We start from the raw sequence: 21,906 nt of genomic DNA, 5'->3' as shown, positions 1-21,906 counted from the left end.
CAGATATGAAGCACCTTCTCATATATTTGGGTATGTAGCGAGAACGCCCTTAATAAATCTATTTTTTTTTTTTTTTTTTTTTTGCTTAAATGCTCTGTATCGCTGCGCAGATAGAATTGCTATCCGCTATCCAGCATCGTTCTGCGCTGGACCTTTTGTCTGCAAAACACGCCGGGAAATAATGAAAATTTGACTGTGAATCTTCCCTCTCTCAACCTCTGAGGTCAGAGATGAAGCATCAATCTCTGAGAGCTCTGCAGTGATGTCACAGGCCTGGACTGGAGTAGCACAGCCTCAATGGAAGCCAGGCCAGTGACTTATCTCCCAGCGCACACACCATCACACTGCAGTGCTACAATGCTGCCTGCTCTAAACAGCCCACAAAGCATGTCCCTTCTCCAGAGTTGAATGACTCAGTTTGATTTAAGAGCGTAATTTAAATAAGCTCGGCCCTTTCTCGCCCTAATTGGTCAAGTGGAAGACATGAATATTTATCAGAGATGCTGCATAGAGGTGATTGGTTAAAATGCATTTTTCCCCCCTCTCTGTAGGGTGGTCCCCACCGCTCAGTAAGACCTGCTAGGTTTGTTGTGCTTTGTCTAGTGATAAAGAACAGGGACCTGCATATTCCCTGAGAAGCAAAGACACAATTCAGAGTCTGGAGACTGTATGATAATATTTTTATTCCCATGGATTTTCATCCCTTGCCCTCTGATGTAAAGTTCTGGAGAGCATATGCTAACATGTAAGGGAATTCATTCATTCACAGCAGAATTCTGCATCCTGGCTGGGTAACACTCTGGTGCTGTAGAGTCTGTATTCAGATCACATACTTCTGCCACTATACTCTGGCTGAGAGGAGGAAATTACTAATACAGGGCTTTGATTAGGACAGATGCTGTTGCAAGAGGCGCTCTCCTCCATCCGCACTAACTTCAATTGCTTGGGGTCTTTACTGCTTTTGGGATTGAACATCTTGGCTGGTCCAGTGTGAGACAGCTGCATTTGGTAAGTCAGAGAACCAGATAGCTCCCCTTCAGCATCATGCAGTGTTCCGTTAGTATCCATAATATTGCAGTGTTTCCATCGCTTTCCTTGCAGCATGCAGTGTATTCTGTGCACAAGAGAAAATCAATGCCATAGTTGCCGTGGGGTTTCTGCAAAGGATACGGTTATGTGTCCATATGTTGCCAAGCAGAGCATCGCACCTTGGTCCCCTGCTATCTCCTGTGTCATTTATGTGTCACTATGTCATGATCACTGCTTGAGATGTTTCTAAATCAGCAATGTGACATTATATTAGCAAAGTGTCAATCAATGTCATTATTATTACCTGCCAAAGCTGCTAGAATTTTGAGAGGGGGCTTCCTTATCGCCTGCAAAAGTCGGTAAGACAAGCCCCCCCCCTATCACCAGATTCCACCGCACTGTATTGCTACAGGACCAGCATTGCTGATGGGAATCACGTAGGGGCTAATGCAATATGTCCCTTGGATAAGATCAATTTGTTGAAGAATTGTTGCAGATAAATGAGAATTTTTTGAATTTTTTTGTGTTTTTTGTTTTTTTTGTAAAACCAACAATTTTTGGGAAATGAGCAACACATTGCACCAATCCGAAACAGATCAGATCATACGAGAGCCAAGATTTGTGTTTGTGTGTTTTTTTTTCCCACATAAATGAGCTCATCTGTTATTCGTTAAATTAAATGAGATTGGTTTTCAAAGTAATATTTTATGTGGTTAATGCGAATGATTTCAGGAAAAGGCTCAAATTCTAAAAAAAAAAAAAAAAAAATTTAAAGTGCCCATTGTTTCCTGGCCATTTAAATGCTGATCACAATATTGTGTAACAGAGACAGCGATATAATGAGATTATTATCTCGCAGCTTACACACTGACAAACTTTGATTTTCCATGAAATGCTACTTGTCATCTGTATGTGTTGGGATTGACGGGATAAAATGATGTAATTACACAAAATTCATCCTATAGACTATGATGAAGGTAGGGAATCTGGTGCAATGTCACAGAGGGTAATGTGCAGATGGAGAGTACAGATCGTAAGGGTCTCTCTGTGTATTTAAAGGCTGTTGTTATTACAATTCATTCAGATGGGATTACAATTCATTCAGATGGGATATCGGTCCAAGCCAGTGGTCTGATGAGCAGGTTTAGCTTATTGTATAGTAACATCGCCTCTCTGCCTCGGATGAAATAGGTTGTGTTTTATTGTATATTTCTCCTTGACCTTGTCTTACTGGGAATCCTAAATGTACAGGGGGCAATAAATGGACAAGGACTGTGCCATTTGATTTATAGGACGCTGGGTTTTAGGGGGGAGAGCAGTTTAAAATTTTAAATTAATGTCGCTTTGCTTCCTAAAATATTGTTGTTCGGTCACCAAATCACCAATATCTTGTTGGAAGGGAAAATACACCAAATATTTTTATTTATTTATTTATTATTATTATTATTATTATTATTATTATTATTATAATATATATTTTTTGGTTATGGATATATATACAGTACAGTATATATATATATATATATATATATATATATATATATATATATGTGTGTATGTATTAAAATAGCACTACTTATTCTGTAACTATTATTCTGAATATTTGTTTTAGTGTGATGCAGTTATTTGTGAACTTTAGTTATGAAGGAACCCCAGGACTAATGTCCCCCTGCCATACAGAAACTACCCTCAGATTGGTCAATCTGTGCCTCGTGCCTCTGTGTGTAGAGAGGGTTGGTTTAAAAAAATGAGTACTCCCATAGGGGCTAACAACATTTCCCTGTGGTTCCCACCTCTCTCCCTGTCTGTGGGGCTGGGGAAGCAAGGATGAACAATCCTGCCAATGGTGTTAGGTGTTGATAGGCTGGTAGTTTATCACTCTCCACTTTATCCCTTTTTGAAGCTTGGTACATCTTGCCCACAAATTGGCTGGTGCTAATGTGAGTTTCCCTAGGACTAACGCGAGGATCCATGCGTTGGGTCTACTCTATACTAGGTGGAAGCCAATCATCAGAAACAGCCTCCGCCTCCTTTACATGAACCACTACAGCTACATTCCCGCAACACTCTCACAAATAGGAGCAGTTCCGTGCCATGGCATTGTACCACCCAGTTCCCACCGGTAAAGCGCTAAGACAGATTCAGACAAGATCTGCCTGACTCAGAATCGGCTGAAGGGAATGAGAGAGGATCCTCAGATTGGAAACATGGCTTCTAACTATGACATCATAGTCCAGCGCCCCTCTGCCAATAAATCACATGGAGGGGCAGCATCTGGGAGTGTAATGTGGTCATTGGGCAAATCACCACGGGACTCTGGAGAGCTGCAGAAGTGTTTTTTTACTCCCTGCAATCATGCTTCACAATGGTTCCAGAGTCACTTTCAGAGAACCAAACCCTTTGTGTATGATAAAGTGGATGACAGTAACTGCCTGCCACCTATCCACGTAGAACATACATCTGCTGGGTGCTTCCCATGAAAGAAGCTACTAGCTGGTCCCTTCCATGGCAGTTGCCAGTTCTCGAAATGTAGGCATCATAGTGGACATTAAAAACCTCACGTAACTCAATCAGAGCTTTAGATGCCCCCCTAGTAGACTCTAAGCCATCATGAATAGCCAGGAACAGTGTTTGTGTAAATGATGACGGCCCTGGAGGTGGAGGAAGAAAATCGTCAGTTCATTTCTGAGATGAGAGTCTTTGAAATAATGTAATAAATGTGAAATGCTTAGGGGAAGGGTAGCAATGATATCAGTTGGTGATGAAGTAGTAGTTTAATTGTCCATACAATCAGCAATCAGCCTCAAACCTCAGTGATCTAACCAGATCCTTGTGCAACAGTATGACTATAGGCTTTACTATATTACTGTATATATTACTAAAAAGTAATAACGTGGAGAGTGATAGGTTATTTTGGTTCACTCTTTTTGACAAATTACGGTACTTATTTCCTAGCACGGCACCCGCGATTTTGATTGTATTGATCGGGTCGGAAAAATCGCGTCGATCGCATCGCATGCCAACCAAATCGCATGTGATGCGATCGACTCGATTTTTACATTGGAATCAATGTAAAATGGTCCCTGAGACCCAATTTTACATTGATTTCAATGTAAACAGCCCCAAAACCCCCCATTTTAATAGCAACCCCCCCCCTAATGGGTGAAATGTCCCTTCATTGTTAACGCCACCCCACTATTGACGCCAATAGTCTCTTCTCGCTGCGCTCGCCACGCTTCGGGCTCGGTGGCTCGCCACACTTTATGATATCAACTCCACACCGACGTGGATTGTGGGGGGTATGAAAAGGTTGGAGGACGCGTACCACCTACCCTCGAGGGCTCCCTGCGCTCGCCACGCTTCGGGTTGGCGTCAATAGTGGGGTGGCGTTAACAATGGAGGGCCATTAACCATACTTTATAACCATATACAATGAGAAATAGGGCATATTGGCCCATTTCCCATTGTTGCCTATGTAAAATCGCGTTGATCGTGTCGATTATAATGAGCCGCAATGGACGCTATCAACGCGATTTTCTCTTTTACCGGCAAATAAACTGGTGATTGACAGAAAATCGGGCCCATCGCGTCGATCGCATGCCTTAAGTACCTTAAACTTAAGGCATGTGATCAACCCGACGGGCGCCGTGCTAGGAAATAAGTACCCAAATTACTTCTTAGATGAACAAAACCATGTGCACTACAGGAGGACAGATGTAAAATGTGCATAGAGAATTAGATTTGGGTGAGTTAGTTTGTTTCTGTGCAGGGAAAATACTGACTGCATTATTTTTACACTGCAATATAGATGTCACTTTGAAGTAAAACCCCACCCAAATCTAACTCTCTCTGCACAAGTTACATCTGCCCCACCTGCAGTGCACATGGTTTTGTCCATCTATGAAGGAACTTGTCAGAAAGAGTGAACCAAAATAACCCCCACACACTACCAGCCAATCAGCTCCTTATGGCTATGTGACCGGCTGTGTTTGAAAAATGTCAGTTAGAAGATGGATGGTTGGTGGTTCATCACAGACTTTACTTTTCAGTGCTTAATACATCTCAACCAAAGTGTGTAAATGGAAATATATACATGGTCTATATACGTGAAAGTAAACGTTAAGAATAAAAGAATAACTGTGGGGGGAGTAATGATAAGTACTGCATAATATACAGTAATTAAAAATAATAATGACCGATCTGGACGGATATAACAGGAAACTGATGATTGATAGAACAAAGGGAATATTTGAAAAGTTTGGGAGTCAACGGAACTAAGGGCCTTATTTTGGTTCATTCTTTCTGACAAAATCCTTCTTAGATGGACAAAACCATGTGCACTGCAGGGGGGCAGATGTAACATGTGCAGAGAGAATTAGATTTGGGTGAGTAATTTTGTTTCTGTGCAGGGAAAATACTGACTGCTTTATTTTTACACTGCAATATAGCTCTCACTTTGAAGTAAAACCCCACCCAAATCTAATTCTCTCTGCACAAGTAACACCTGCCTCACCTGCAGTGCTCATGGTTTTGCCCATCTAAGAAGGATTTTGTCAGAAAGAATGAACCAAAATAAGGCCCTAAGTGATTTGTGTCCGTGCGGAGTTAGTCCGGCTTATTTACACGAGACATCTATTCTATGAAAGACAAGGGATCACTCTGAAAGCAGAGCAACGTTGTGTTTGGCCAGGTTTTGGGGGGTATTCAATCACCCGCCACTATTTCTGACGGGGGAAATAGCGGCGGGTGATTATTCAATGCTGTCTTTCCCGACAGCATTAAACGGGCATCTCGGCAGAACGGACCTGACTTTAGAAGGAGTCGGCCCGTTCTGCTGAGAACGGCCACTTATTGTGGAGCTCCCGGTCATATCTCGACGATCCACAGGCATATCTCGCGGCCACGCCCCCTTTTCGGCGTTCAGCAGGTGAGACATTGAATCCCGCCTGTCGAGATGCAGTCGAGTGGACCGAGAACGGGACTGGGTCACGACTGTCGGGCCGGCCCGGCAGTCGTGACCTGGGATTGAACACTGCCCTTTGTGTCTGAAACAAACCATGGTGCTCTGCAAGGGAGCAAATGCATTTAGATTGTTTCAGTACAGGGTAAATACTGGCAGCTTTTGCATGTAGCCCACAGATTTATTTTTATACTGCAATTTGGATTTCAGTTTGCGCATGTTAAATCTGCCCCACCTGCCGTACAGCATGGTTTTGTCCATTTGATTGCTTTACATGCGAAGCTGAACCAGGCCCCTTATCTTCAAGTGTTTGATGTATTAATAATAAAAATGGTTATACAATACAATGTAGAAATATGGAGATATTAACTGGAACATATTGTAAAAACTGATGCAGGTCTTAGTGATGTTTTTTCAAAATTCAGACCAAATACCCCAAACTTTATGGTGCATTGTACGGAGATAAAATGATAACTCAAATCGTTCATTGTTTGGGTGAAATTAAAAACATCAACGTATTAAAGACAAAAGTGATGCAAGATCTTCAGTGATCTGAATGGAAATCATCAGATGTTATAAGTTGTGAGGTTACAAAGGGGGTAATTCAGTCCTGCTCCGCTAAACTGGGTATATTCGCTGGAAAAAATGCCGCCCCGCCGAACGCACCCCCTCATCGACCATATCCCCGCCACACGATGCGAGTGGAGGTGTATACTTACACATCTACTCACATGCGGCCACACAGAGGAAAAATTATTTGATGGTCACTCACCACCGAATTATTTTTCTTCCCTTCGCAGATTAAAATAAGCCTGGACTTACTTTTAGCCTGCACGGTGGTGGGCAAATTAGGGACAGGCACTGAGGTCATGTGCCACCCGCGCCGAGCCAGCATGGGCAACCATTTTTGTGGGCAGGTCTCCTGCCTGTCCATCATTTTGTGAATGCCTCGGGATGGGTAAAACTCAATGAATGTGTTCGCTTCCAGGGTGTGCACATGCGGACTGCCTCAACATCTAAAACAAGGCCAAATTCACTGCTCACTGTGCAGGTCTGAATTGGACCCAAAGTGCCTTCGAAGTTCCTGCACACCGGCCTGATCCTCCTCACTCCTCCTAAACCTCGCTACTCCTCCCTTTCTTCCTGGTACGTGACACAAAGGATAGAATCCCTCCTCCACACTGCAATACGTACACAAGAATACGCCACTCTCACACAAATAAGAAAAAAACAATGAAATAAACAAAGGCAAGGACCGACACATTTCATTTAGAAAGAAAAAAAATTTCATTACCATATGAATAGAGACACAGCATCCAGGACTTAAAATACATTTACAAAGAGCTTTAAAAGCAATCCCCAAAACTCATGAACTTTCCACCAACCTACTCTGGTCCGCTCTCCACCCACTAACTTACAGGCGTTCTGTGAATGGCAATCAGCCAATGGGAACTTAGCATTCTTATTTCAAATGCCACATTTAGGGAGTTATTCTGGTTCACTCGCAAAGGCAAATTCATTCTCTAATGGACAAAACCATGTGCACTGCAGGTGGGGTAGATGTAACATGTGCAGAGAGAGTTACATTTGGCTGTTATTTGGTTTCTGTGCAGGGTAAATACTGGCTGCTTCATTTTTACACTGCAATATAGATATCATTTTGAAGTACATACCCCACCCAAATCTAACTCTCTCTGCCCCACCTGCAGTGCACATGGTTTTTCCATTAGCGAGTGAATTTGCCTTTGCAATTGAACCAGAATAACGACCTTAACTGTGTTAAAATGCTACAATCGATTGCCTTTTTTGGATGTTCACAAAATTCTGCTGATTACCATCAATTTGCAGTAAAACTTTCACGCTGCTTTGAATTGTCAATTTGCATAGATTCGCCTGCAGGATCACTCTATTACATTTCTTACAATAGAGTTTAAGATGCACTATTGAGTGGAGAAAGCAGGAGGGTGAAATGGGCGCAGAATATTAAAATCACAGTGTTTAGAGACAGTAGCGCACGCAGGGGGGTTTCTGAGTACCTAGAAACCCCCTAGGAATATGACAGCCCTAGTCTGAAAGCCGAGGGTCCCCTCTTTCTATGGGTACAAGAATTTTAAAAATCAACCCTGGGGAACAGGAGATATCTGACTTCAAAGCAGTGGTCCCCATCCAAGCCTGTTAATTACTCTTCCCAGTCAGATATTTCATGTTCTGTCTGACTTAGAGTTTTTCTGAGGGTATATTTCAAAAGCTGATGGACACTAGAAGTTGATCTCTATTTTACCCAGAACCAAAGATATCAGCCTTCTAGCAGCTGGTTACTGCTCCAGATGCACACACCTGGTATGTAGTTTTATATTCTCATAGGCAGATTGCTCTGCCTCCTGAACTCTGATCCCCTAGTTCCCAATACCATTTGGTAGGTGGGATTCTCTAGTTCAGGGGTGGCCAACCGGGCAGAGGTAAAGAGCCGAAAAATATTGTTGGTCAAGCCAAAGAGCCAACATCATGCGCGCGCCGAAGGTGCGTGCGCCAAAAAGGGGCGTGATTGGGGGAGTGGTCAGGGGCGTGGTCATATGACACAAGGGGAGTGGCCACATGACAAAACTTTATGCCCCCAGTGCCAGATATGCCCCCCACAGTGCCAAACATCATATGCCCCCTCAGTGCCAAACATCATATGCCCCCCACAGTGCCAAACATCATTTTCCCCCACAGTGCCAAACATCATATGCCCCCCACAGTGCCAAACATCATATGCCCCCCTCAGTGCCAAACATCATATGCCCCCCACAGTGCCAAACATCATATGCCCTCCACAGTGCCAAACATCATATGCCCCCCACAGTGCCAAACATCATATGCCCCCCACAGTGCCAAACATCATATGCCCCCACAGTGCCAAACATCATATGCCCCCACAGTTAGGAAGCTGGGCCCTCCAGCACAGGTGTTGCCCACAGTGCAACACCTATGCTGGAGGGCCCAGCTTCCTAACTAAAGGGCCCACCTAGAGGGCCAGGAGGGCCCAACAAACAAATGAGCCACGGGCCAAGAGGGCCCGACTAATGCGCCCACAGGCCGGAAGGGCCTGAATGTGCCCACGGGCCTAGTGCCCGACACCCGTTGGTCTAGGGTGGATGGGGGGTAGGAGGCCAAAGGCCCCTACCTGGTGTTGGGAAAGGCCACTGGGGGGAGCTTCATCAGCTCTTTTGCTTCCCACCCCCGCTGGCCTCTCCGGGAGCCATCTTCTTTCTTCTTGCAGAAGGCGCCGGAGATCTTCTGTCTTGATCCCGGCGTCTTCTGGCCTCTTCAGCGGCACCGGAACTCTTCTCCCCGCCGCCGTCTTCTGCGCCGTCCTCCGGCAGCTTCTCACGTCTTCAGGAGCGCTCCTCCTGAAGACGCTCCGGGAGCCGCACATTACAGTGTGGGGAGCCGCATGCGGCTCGCGAGTCGCGGGTTGGCCACCGCTGCTCTAGTTTTTTATTCCATTAAAAGCTAAGAAATCTAGTTCCGGGAACTGGAGATATCTGCAGTCAAGCAAGCTGTCCCCCCACCAGAAAATTATGAATAATAAGCCCACTCCACTATACACCCCTCCTCTGCATATTAAGCATCCTCTACCACCCTGGAAGTTATGTTAGAGCCCCTTCATTCAGCCCAATGCCCCCTTCTCCCACCCCATCTCCCACCATCTGTGCAGTAAAGGGGTAATTAGTGGAAATTACTGATCCAGGCCCTACATGCTGAGCGGTTGATATAATACCCCCTACCACCCACGGGACATCAAAGCTTCTGCTCATAGCACCCCCCACCCCTACCACTGGAGGATAGGTAGGGGCCCCAATACATTAGTTTGCCCAGGGGTCTACACTGCTGTTATGTGTGTGTGTGTGTGTGTGTGTGTATATATATATATATATATATATATATATATATATATATATATATATATATATATATATATAATTATTATTTATATATATTTGGTCTATCTATAATACTTTAACTGACCCGGCATATACTGAGTCACCTTAGTGTCCATCTCCGTGCTTTGCTCCGCCCCTCTTGAAACCCCCTTCTGAAAATCCTGCGTTTGCCCATGAGAGATATGCAGGTCTGGATTTTTTTTACACCAAACTAGTGCAAGTTTGGATTTATCCAGATTTATGTTATTCAAAGCATGTGAGAGCCGACAGACAATTAGAATCCACTTTTGAGATCCGAGTACATCTAAGTAAATCTGAAGTGGGTAAATTCAAACCTGCACTTCTTTAAATGATTCATACCGCTAAGAGAATTGGGGGGGGGGGGGCAAGAGAGACTCACAACCTCCAACTTAAGTGTCCCATCTGTAGAAACTTGTACGTATTGGCTGATAGCACTAATATTCCAATAGATATCAGAATTAAAAACCCTCAATGCATAACCCTCAATGAAGCAGAGCCTATAAATAGTGAATATATTTGAGAAGACTCTGTTGGGGCCAATTATGCCATAATATGATATATGTGTAATTATATAACATCACTGGTCATATTGGACCAGGTGCAGCCAGTATACTGGGAGAGAGCAGCCCCCTTGCCTGTTCACACCATTAATGGAGAAGTTTGCCCAAAGCAACCCAACGGTTTATATTTGTTTTTGTATAGAATGCACTTGATAATGGTTAACTGCAGTACAAGGTGATTGGTCACCAAAGGTCACGTCTCCACTCAACTCCCTCAGAGTGGTTGAGGGGTTTGGATCTAAAAGTATCACTATATATAGAAGGCTAAATCCTCCTCACCTATTTGAGGTGAAGTACCACCAATGACCACTAGAGGCCACTCAATGGAAAAAATTACTCGTTAACAGTAAGTTAAATAAAAATGATATGTTCCAAGTTTCCTGACCATGGAGAGAGGGAACTGTGAAGACAGAGATTGGAGGTAGCAGCAGAGAGGGACTAAGCCGCCATTTTAAAGGGCTTTTAACTAGTATTATTATTTTTGTTATTATCACCCGTTTATTTATACAGCGCACACAGAGGGGGTGATTCTGATTGATGCGCACCTATGCAAATTCACACGTGAGCACAATGTTTTTTTTATCTGTGCATGTGCATTCGCTGTGTACCATGGTGAACAGAGTGTCCGTCGGGCGCTTGCCCACAACAGTGCGGGGGCGTGGGGCGGTGGGTAGGGGGATGCGCCCACGGGAAGCCCAGCGATTCATGGGTGTTCCCATGAAAACACTGGGCGTTCTCATGTTAATGGCCCGATGACGGTGTCTCGGGGGCGGACAGCTGACACGATGTCAGCTGCCCCCCTGTCTTCGTACAGGACACAGGCAAAACTAAGACACCTTAGAGTGTCTTAGTTTTGCGTGCACCCTCTATATCATTCGATGTGACTGCGAATGGCTGTTTATGCAAAACATCCATTCGGAGCCGTGTGGGCGAATTCGCCCCGCGAAGGGGGGCAGGCGGCAATGCGAGCGGCGGGCGGTCTTGAAAAGACACGCAGCACTGCGAACTTCGCATCTTTCCTGTTGACCAGAATAAGGTCCATATTCCGCAGCGCTTTACAGAGATAATTTGAATATTCACATCAGTCCCTGCCCCAGTGGAGCTTACAATCTATATTCCCTACCACATGTACACACACACAGACATTGTAGGGTTAATTTTGTTGGGAGCCAATTAACCTACCACTATATTTTTTGATTGGGGAAAGGAAACCAGAGTACCCGGAGGAAACCCACACAAGCACGGGGAGAATATACAAACTCCGCACAGTTAGGGCCATGGTGGGAACCTGTATGGACTGTATTGTTCCTCTTATCACTATTGTACATTGAAACTGTGATCTGCAGTTAGATTTTGTGAACATATTTAAGTTTACATGACATATTTAGAATGGAGAGGCAGTCACAAGGGGTGACTCTAACCATGCTGCTCCGGCTTTGCCATGCAGCGGAGGAGCATTGGTTAATAGCAGAATCCAGCAGTAACGGCACCCTCCACCCCATTCACCCCGGGACTCTGCATCACGTCATTTGTCCAATTGTAACAAGCTTTATCTTTAGGTTTCCATTGCTGGTTCCAAGATATATAATATTTATCTATAAGATCCAGAAATGATTTACATTAAATGAGCCATGCAAAGCTCCAGAGCTTCAGGGTGAAGATTTTTAGCAAGGCAAATCAGTTCTATTTAAACAACACGTGTATGCCCCAATAACCCCACGTAATTAAATCCACACACTGGCAACTTTGTGAGCTGAAGCTTTACATATTACAGCTTTATAATAAGCATACGTATATTTTCTGTCACTTCTATAAACAGCATGGCGCCTGCTGAGACATACACGCTTAGTCTATATATACTGTATAATCCTGGCATTGTTTCATACACAGTAGCAGTGCTAACCCATTCCTAGAATCTGACACCTCTGTGCATTATTGCAGGTGCCTGCTAGAGGAGGTTGTGATTGGCTTATAACCTGCTCAGTTGTAGTAGTAGGACTTTATTTCTAAGGCGCCACAAAGTGTCCGCAGCGCCGTACATAGCAAACAAAAAAACAAATTACAAGGTAACGTACAGGGTGTGTTGATAAAATACAGCATAAATAGGGGTATAGCTGGTAGAACTAAAATCAGCATCAGTTCTGAAGTAGGTGTAGAAATTGTCGAGGAGACTGAAGATGAAGTAGAGGAAGGGAAGAACAGGGGAGGAGCGCTGGTGAGGTAAAGAGGTAGGGTGAGTACGTGAGGAAGGAGGACCCTACTCATAGAGGTAGAGGTAACAGACTAAAAATAGGTGGGTGGACGAACAAAAAACAATAGGATAAGTAGGAACGGATGGGAATGGAGGCAGGATAGGAGGAGTGAAAGAGGTTAGGAGGAGGGATAGGCTAGTCGGAAGAAGTGGGTTTTGAGGGAGCGCTTGAAGGAGGTAAGGGAATCAGAAAGCCTGATGGGTGGCGGGAGGTTGTACCAATGCAGGGGGGGGCGCGCGAGAGTAGCAAATAGCGCATGGTGTCTGCTTCAAAGCAGGATTGAGAAGGACCAATAATATGTACACTCACTGGCAGAACTTGTGGGTAGTGGAACCCAGGTGCAGAAATATAATTTGGACCCCCCTTCTGCTACCCAACCTAAGGCGCTCATTATGGTTTAATCGGATGGGGCTGAATTTGCCCCCCTTCCGATGTTTGTGCGCATGGTATACAGTATTATGCGCATGTGCAGGTCCCCTTTGCGAACAGCTTTAGCGACTTGTATAGTCGCCGAGACATTCGCAATGACTGGCAATGGAGTTACATGGGATTGAGCGAGGTGACCTGGAATGTTATGAGCAAACAAGTATGGCCAATCCCAATTGAAATTTCATCCAATTCTAACCAAATTTAAATGTTCAAAGCATAGATTGGCATGACTTTAGAATTTCAAAGAATATAATGTATGATAAATGATCACTCGTCAGTATTGAATGACAATTGTTTGTGTATTCTTTGCATCTAATAAAACAAACACAATTTTAGCAAGCTAATTAATCACTGATTAGTATCACATGATAAAATTATTATTGTGATCATTTTCTTTATATCATTAGAAATATATAATTGTAAACTTTTTTCATTTCTTTGCAAAAATTGGATTTTGAATAATTTTTTTTTTTTTTTTTTAATTCTACAAATCTATGAAATTACAATGGTTGTATTAAACATTTTATTTTGCACAGTATCTCTAGCATACAAATAATAAGGTACTAGTAAAACACCATTAATAGATATAGAAAATAGAATCCATTAAATTTTCACTTTGATGATTTGAAGGGAAATTAACTGTAATTTTAATGTAAAATAAGTAATTTTCCCCCGGGTATTTCTCTATTCAGCAAAAGGATATTTAATCCAAGAAACAGACTATATCATTTTTCTGTATAGTTACCAGGAAAATTACAGTACAATTAATGAAAAGTAATTATAGAGGACAAGGGTCATAACAGAGCTCTTTGAAGCCATGTTATAAAAAATAAAATCAATAAGATTGCTAATTAAACAATTACTAATTGTAACACAATATAGATACAGTTTGTTTTACAATTTATATTTCCTGAAGTAATTATGTAGAAATGTTTAGGAAATAAGGAACAATAATTGTCATGCCATCACTAATCATATAGCCTAGAACTACTACTATTTGTACAACTACTACTACTACTACTACTACTACTACTACTACTACTACTACTACTACTACTACTACTACTTCAACTAATAATAATAATAATTATTATTATTATTATTTTCAGAAATTGTAACTTGTTAAGAATATATCTTTTTAAATGTATTTTATATGTATTATCGTTTTATATAAATATAATTTTGAACTGTTTCCAATAATGCTTAATTTAAAAAAAAAAAAAAACATTTAAGAAGCAGAATTCAAATTGAAACCTTTTTAGACAATACACTATATTTTTTTTGAATGTTTTTAACAAGGGAACATAACCTAAAAATGATCTTTGCTAAAATGTGCTTTCCACAAGGGAACTATGTTAAGTTAAGTTATGTTATACTATAACTCTCATGAATTTCAGTCTGACCTCAGATGGAGCCCCTGTCATCTTTGCTCGGCGCCCGCCAGAACGTCCCCTCTGGCGAGTGCCGGTGGCCAGGGACACTATTGAACCACTTCAGGGAGACGGGCAGGGTTATGGGGGGGTCGGGGTGGCGAGGGGGACCATCGGCCGCGGCGGATGCTGATGGGGAGCTCCGTTGCCATGGGACGTGCAAGCGTCTCAACCGCGTGCCCCCTGGTGGGAGCTGGCGGCTAGCGGTGCTGGCATCCCTGAAGGATGTGAATATATAAACTACTGTCTAAAGAAATTAAATGGGAAATTTATCATGTTTTACAGAAAATTTGAGATTTTTTGCAGATTAATTAGTTTGAACATCATTACTAATTTAAATAAAATTCAGCAAATAAATACTACTGTCTGTATTACCATTCGCTGTTGATAAAACAGAGGTGTAACATTCCACAGTATTGCAGGGAAACTGGACTCTCTGCTCACAGATGTAATTAGCCTGTGCATGCTGCCTTTGCATTCTCAGTTGATCAGTGTCTGTCCCTGGTTCCTGGATCACCGTGTATTCTATCTTGCCTAGAGTCACATGATCTCAGCATGCAATCCTCAAGCCACTCCCTGCCTGTCTTCTATGCTTTAAAAGGAAGTCCAGCCCCAAGCCTAATGCCTGAATATTTGCATACCTTGCAGTGTGTACTGGATCACTCCGTGCTCCACATTCAGGTCCCAAGTTCCAACGTGCAATTACTGGTTCTGTCCGGCACCTCCAGCCTCCTGAGTCTGGTCCTGTCCACTACCTCCTGTCTCCTGAGTTCAGTCCCATACGCTACCTCCTGCCTCCTGAGTCCAGTCCAGCACCTCCTGCCTCCTGAGTCCGGTTCTGTCCACCCCCTCCTGCCTCCTGAGTTCAGTTCCCTCCGGCACCTCCTGCTTCCTGAGTCCGGTCCAGTCGGGCACCTCCTGCCTCCTGAGTTGGGTCCCTCCAGAACATCCTGAGTCTGGCCCATCCAGCACTACCTGCCTCCTGAGTCCAGTCCCATCAGCACCTCCTGCCTCCCGGAGCTTCACTACTGTTGAGCAGAATCTCGGTCCAGCCCAGGCTTTCTCCCTCGTCTCTTCCCCGGGTCTACAGTATCTAGCTCAAATGTCTAGTGAGCCTGCCATCCGCACTTGCCCAAGACTACTGCCATAGAGGGTCAGCGTTTCAGCAGTCCTCCAGCCGGTGATACTACTTCGCAACCAGAGTCCATGTACCCAGGGCATCTCCAGTGATATGAGGAGATTCTCTGCTTCCAGTAATATCCAATCGCAGTTCTCACTGCTACCACAACCTTAATGCGACCACTAGATGGAGCCATGCGAAGCAATTGAATTGTTGCGAAAACAGCTCCCGACACTGACATCACTGTTACAGTACGTTGTAATATTCTAATTGGAACTAATGAATCCTCCAGCCCACAAAATTGTGTTTTTCACTCTGTGTACTGTACAGGGGTTCTTTACAAGGTGGTGGGTACATGCTTATTTGCCTGGGACAACAATATACCATACACGACCTACACATCTACCGTTTAAGAGATTGTTGATGACATTTGCATAATTAGCCAGGTCGCGATTTCTTTTTTCTATCGCCTTCTATATATGCAGGTTGGTTTAAAAAAAAAATGTTTCTCAAGTGCCTCCACTAGATATTTGCTGGGCTGTTCCGTAAAGTGCGGCATGATAGAATAATGCAACAATGAAAGTGCTTTCATAAAACCTGAGTCACAATGAGCCTATCCAGGGAAGAAAATTGAGCTGCCAACGATTGCCACGAAGCATGTTCCATTATGAAACGCGTTCTGCTCTCTGCTATTGTTCGAGCAAACCTACTTCCACAGAGCCCCTTCGTGACATTCTATTTTCGCTCAACATGTTGCTGGATATCTCTGCAGCATCGAAAATTGCCGGTTCCATACTTATGAAAATAGAAAAACAGGAAAATCTTTGGTTTTATGTATGGCATCTGCAAATGCAAAGCTTTTATAACAAAAATCAATCTATGGATTTGGTAGACAATGACTACAATCATAATATTGACATTAATCATGTCAACATTGACCGTGTCAGCATTCTTTAAGGGGGCAGTGATAAAATGTTGAGATGTTAGAACGACATTTCATCATTGGTGGCGCAGTGGTGACTCACCACCTCTCAATGGCTGCTGCATGTTCTAGGTCCCGGTCATGGGTGGATTGATCATATACCTTACGGGAAGATATTCGGTAGGCCAATGCACCTGGAAGGCTATCTGATAGTTTGCTCTCCCATGCCCTCCTGTCTACCACACAAATCATTTTTGCTGGAGCACAGAGCAGATCACCCTATGTTGCAAAAACTCATCTAAGGCGGGCCCATGTATACCAATGTATACCCATTGGGACATCTTTTAAAGGGACAGAAGTGAGTGCTATCCAGGGGTGTAAAAATCCTGAGGGTGTTTCTGGACTCCACTGGTGAGGGGTGGTCATTTTTGTGACATTTGTAACATTATGATAATGAGTTGTCTGCTTGATGCAGGTTTATTAAGTCTCGATGGAGGGGAGGCGGGGTATAATTTGAAATGTGAAGATTTGTGGTTTGTCACAGCAGCTTAAAGAACTGGAGGCCACTAAATTGCAAAGCATGGTAAACCAATGCCTTCTGCACAGGTGTCGTGATGTGTTATTACCATCTATTTTGGTGTTTCGTCCCGTCTACATTGGATTTGGTGCCACCCACATGAGGCCTCTTCTAGAAAAATTTTCAGAGCCACTTTTAATTCCCAATCCACCTCTGGTCCTGTTGGCCGTGTTACCATCACTTCCAGGGCCGGCGCCACCACTAGGCAAATCTAGGCATTTGCCTAGGGCGCCGGCCACTGGAGGGCGGCATTTTGTGCCGCCCGGTTACCTGTCCTACGGCGCTGTGTATTTAAATCTGGCGGTGGAGGCAGCGGGGGTCCCTGCAGTCCATTAGAAATAACAAGCGCTATCCGCCGGGCTATGCAGAAGCGCTTCTAGTGTGAAAACTCTGGCAGCGCGGCGCAGGCTGATCTCAGCCAATCAGCGTGCTGCCAGTGTTTTCACACTAGAAGCGCTTCCGCATAGCCCGGCGGATAGCGCTCGTTATTTCTAATGGACTGCAGGGACCCCCGCTGCCTCCGCCGCCAGATTTAAATACACAGCGCCGCAGGACAGGTACCCCCCCGGCACCGGGGCGCCCCCACCCCGACTCGCCTGGGGCGCTCCGGTGCCTTGCACCGGCCCTGATCACTTCTGCCTAGACTTCCGATGCCACAGTGGTCCAGTAAGCATTCCTACTCTATACCTAATCCCCCCGGTGCCTACAAGTGGCCATTTGACTCACTACTTGCCACTTGAATCTAGATGATAGGCCGACAATGTCTAGGTTGACAGTCAATAGCTTAAAACCAAAAAGTTGAAATGCACTAGGTCGGCATTAGCAAAACTTCAACATGCACTAGGACTACACTGACAAAATGTCGACACAAAAAAAATGTCCACATGTCAATTGTTGATACAGTACATGAGTTTTACACAAATTTTTCCATTCTTTGGACTTCATCATGCTTACAATACTTGTGGACTTCAAATGGGAATGGTATAGAGAGAGGCAACTGGCCCTTAGCTTGGTAAACAAAGGGTGTGTTGTATACTATATGGGGGTCCATGTGCAAAGATGTCAACATTGACACAAAAAAAAGGGAAAAACTTGTCACCCTTTTCATGTGTCAACTTTTTCCATGTTGACATTTTGCTTATATTGACCTTATGTCAATGTTGACCTTATGCCTATCGACCTAATGACTGTCGTTGAGGTCCAATGCATTGCGAGCTGTGCTACACGAATCAATGGGTCCACTTCCCCTTGCATGCAAATGCAGTGATGCGCACGGTGGGGGGGTTGGGCGGCGGGCAACATTTACCTGTTCGCTAGGCTGAGAACATACGCAGCTTAGCGGACAGGTCTGAATCAGGCTCATAGCCCGTTCAGTCTGTGATCCATTCTTAAAATGCTAATGAAGCAACATTTTTCGAATAAAGGAAACGAGAGAGGGAAACGTCACACATTGTACAGAAAACCTCACCCTAATGTGTACGGGAGTTGGCTTAAAGACGACAGACACAAGGTGGCCCGGTGAAGGATTCATCCTTCTTCCTCAGGGGTCCTTCAAGTTTTGTTCATCATTCATCCTTTTCTTAGAAGCTACAGAATTGTGTTCTTGGAATCCCACTAATTGGCTTTCCATTTACAATGAGAATTGCGCAGAGTAAAGACTTAGAGACAGCCTGCTCGTTAGTGGAGGGGTTCGTACACAAGGTGCTCAGAGCAAGTCCTCTGTTTCATCGCTTAACATAACGGACGGAATGTTACAACATCACAAGGTAAACAGAACACCGGTAACTACATCAATCATGTATTATTGCTATTCTATGTTGGCACATTGATATATTTTTTGGAAGATGAGGTTCTGAGAGTACTAACTAAATTATAATAAGCTGATGTTCACAGAGGTCTCATTCCCCAAATTATGGATGCAAACATAAACTATTAAAATTATAATATTGCCTGCAGATAGTTAAAAAAAAATGATAATAATTAGGGGGTATTCAGTCCCCTGCCGCTATTTCCGATGGGGGAAATAGCGGCGGGCGGCTATTCAATGCTGTCTTTCCCAACAGCATTGAACAGGCATCTCGGTAAAACGAGCTAACTTTAAAAGCAGTGGGGCTCGTTGTGCCGAGAAAAGTCATGAATTGAATTGTCAAGCTCACGGCTGGATCTCGACGATCAGCGGCCGTTTCTCGCTGCCACGCCCAATTTTCGTCACTTTCAATTTCTGACCCGACAGTCGTGACCCGGGATTGAATACTGCCCTTAGACTTGGAAACTATATATATATATATATATATATATATATATATATATATATATATATATATATATCTCACAAATGCCCTTACCTTGTGCTAATACACAAATAGTATCTGCTCCCCTAAATGGACCCTCAAATGGATATGTATATTACATAGTAACATAGTAATCATAGTAATTAAGGCTGAAAAAAGACGTTAGTCCACCGAGTTCCACCTATCTAACTTGTAACTACTGACTTTAATAAGTCAAATCTATAGGATTCCCTTAGTGGCCAAAAATGTATCCAGTTTTGGCCACTAAAATTAATGTTAAAATTCATTAACAGTAGTTGCTGTAACCACCCCACCGGCAATGTGTTCCAGAATTTTACTGCTCTAATGGTGAAGAATCCTCTTCTTAATTCAGTATGGAATTTCTTTTCCTTGAGCCTCAGTACATGCCCGCGTGTCCTAAGTATAGGCCTGTTAGTGACCAATCATCTCCCAGTTCCATATGATTCCCAATCCTGTATTTAAACATACTAATCATATCACCTCTCAACCTCCGTTTCTCCAGTGAAAACATATCCAGCCTGGTTAACCTATCTTTGTATTCTAGTGATTTGAGACCTTTTACTAGCTTAGTCGCCCTTCTCTGTATCTGTTCCAATTCATTTACTGTATGTCCTTTTTAAAGTGCGGTGCTCAGAACTGAACACAATATTCCAAGTGTGGTCTCGCCAATGCTTTTTAAAGAGGCACTATCACATTGGCATCCCTTGAATTCATACCCCTGTTAATGCATGCCAGTGTCCGGTTTGCTTTTGCTGCTGCACTTGAGCATTATGCACTATTACCCAATTTTTCATCTATGATGACCCCCAAGTCCTTCTCTACAGCAGAATTTCCTATTCTAACTTCATTTAGCCTATAAGTATTTTGTTAATTTTTGCTCCCATAATGAATTTACATTCTACAAAGTCACTTTGTAGTGTTTCCACATTCTCTTCTGAGTTAATTTCCTTACTCAATTTCATGTCATCTGCAAATATTGCAATTTTACTCACTCTGTCACTTCCAATATCATTAATGAATATATTAAACAAAGTGGGTCCCAATATTGAACCTTGCGGGGCTCCACTTTGGACCTACCCCAGCTGGAATGTATGCCATTTACCACCACTCTGTCCCTGATTGTGCAACCAGTTTTTAATCCAATTACACGTGTTATCCCCTAACCCTAAATTACATAGTTCCATTAATAACCTTTTATGAGGCACCATGTCAAAAGCTTTTGCAAAATCAAGCAGTATGATATACCTTATACTATATCATCACCCATTGGACTCAAAACAACAACTAACAAGATGTTTTTACTGGGTGAGGTCGCTCTGGAACACACCATATAGAACTACTCATGTGAAAAGCAGTCCTCCCTCAAGCCAATCCATGCTGCCTTCAGGACCTTTAGGACTTGTTGATGGCCATTGTAAAACAGACCTTTACGGTGAACTTCAGCCTATGAAACTTGAAGTACTGTGATGGTATACTTAACCCTTTTCTCATTTACTCCCTTTTTTCTACCCAAAATGGGTGAAAGAAAAAAAAAACCTTATGTGGGGTACACACCAGGACGATATGGCCCAAAACGAGACAATTTAGATACAATCTTGACCGATTGTATGTAAATCGGCCGTGTTTTGGGCCATTTCGATGCCCTTTTGATGCAATCCCGATCCGATGCGCGGCCCCGCGGGTCTTAGGTCTTTTCTTAGATCCTACCTGCTGCAGGTAGGATCTCAGAAATGACCTTTGTAGTGGGTGCGGGTCGCGCTCGGATCGCGGTCACATCAGGGGCTTTTTCTGTGCTGGTTGTTGGCTCCGTCAGCTCGTGAGTGGGTCCTGTGACGACCCGCTCACGAGCAGGATCATCCTGATGTGTACCAGGCATTATTTAAGAATCACAGATATGCCTAAAAATATTGCTCAAACTCGACTGTACGAAGGGTTGTATAATTCACGCCTGAATCCATATTTGCCCCTTTTTGGGGTTGAATGGTACAAAGGGTCTAATTCAGGTTGGCTCGCAAAAGCAGAATCTCTCTCTAAACCATGGCAGGTGGCAGATGTAACATGTGCAGAGAAAGTTACATTTGGATGGGGTATGTTCAAATTGAAATTGCAGAGTAAAACTAAAGCAGCCAGTATTTACACAAACAAATCTAACTCTCTGCACTCGTTACATCTGCCCCACATGTTTTTTTTTTTCATTAAAGAAAGAGTTTGCATTTGCAAACCAACCTGAATCACCCACAAAATCATGAATTACGTTTTAGGCATTTCAATGGCAAACTTTTGTAAGCCAAATCCAGGTCAATATCTCATTGGTGCTAAGAGATATATAGGAAAGCCTGACAACACATATCTAGCCCTTTTCTCCTCC

At 43.5% G+C, this 21,906-nt stretch overlaps 1 protein-coding gene across 5 annotated transcripts in view; it reads left to right on the top strand.

Annotated features, from left to right (window-relative positions):
- The first annotated feature begins 397 nt into the window (after window positions 1-397).
- The window catches only part of ADCYAP1R1 (ADCYAP receptor type I), a 228,900-nt gene continuing 207,391 nt past the window's right edge, over window positions 398-21,906 (top strand). The window contains exon 1 of one of the 5 annotated variants that reach the window (XM_083186855.1): window positions 398-745. The gene's annotated coding sequence lies outside the window, so the exon portion shown is untranslated. Of the gene's footprint in view, window positions 1,009-21,906 lie in introns of all 5 variants that reach the window. The other 4 variants (XM_083186854.1, XM_083186856.1, XM_083186857.1 and 1 more) reach the window with 4 other exon arrangements.

The sequence above is a fragment of the Crinia signifera genome, chromosome 5 (assembly GCF_055691185.1).
Source record: "Crinia signifera chromosome 5, ASM5569118v1, whole genome shotgun sequence".
Classification (NCBI taxonomy): Eukaryota; Metazoa; Chordata; class Amphibia; order Anura; family Myobatrachidae; genus Crinia; species Crinia signifera.
Note: the sequence above shows the minus strand (reverse complement) of the source record. Positions and strands in the feature narration are given on the sequence as shown.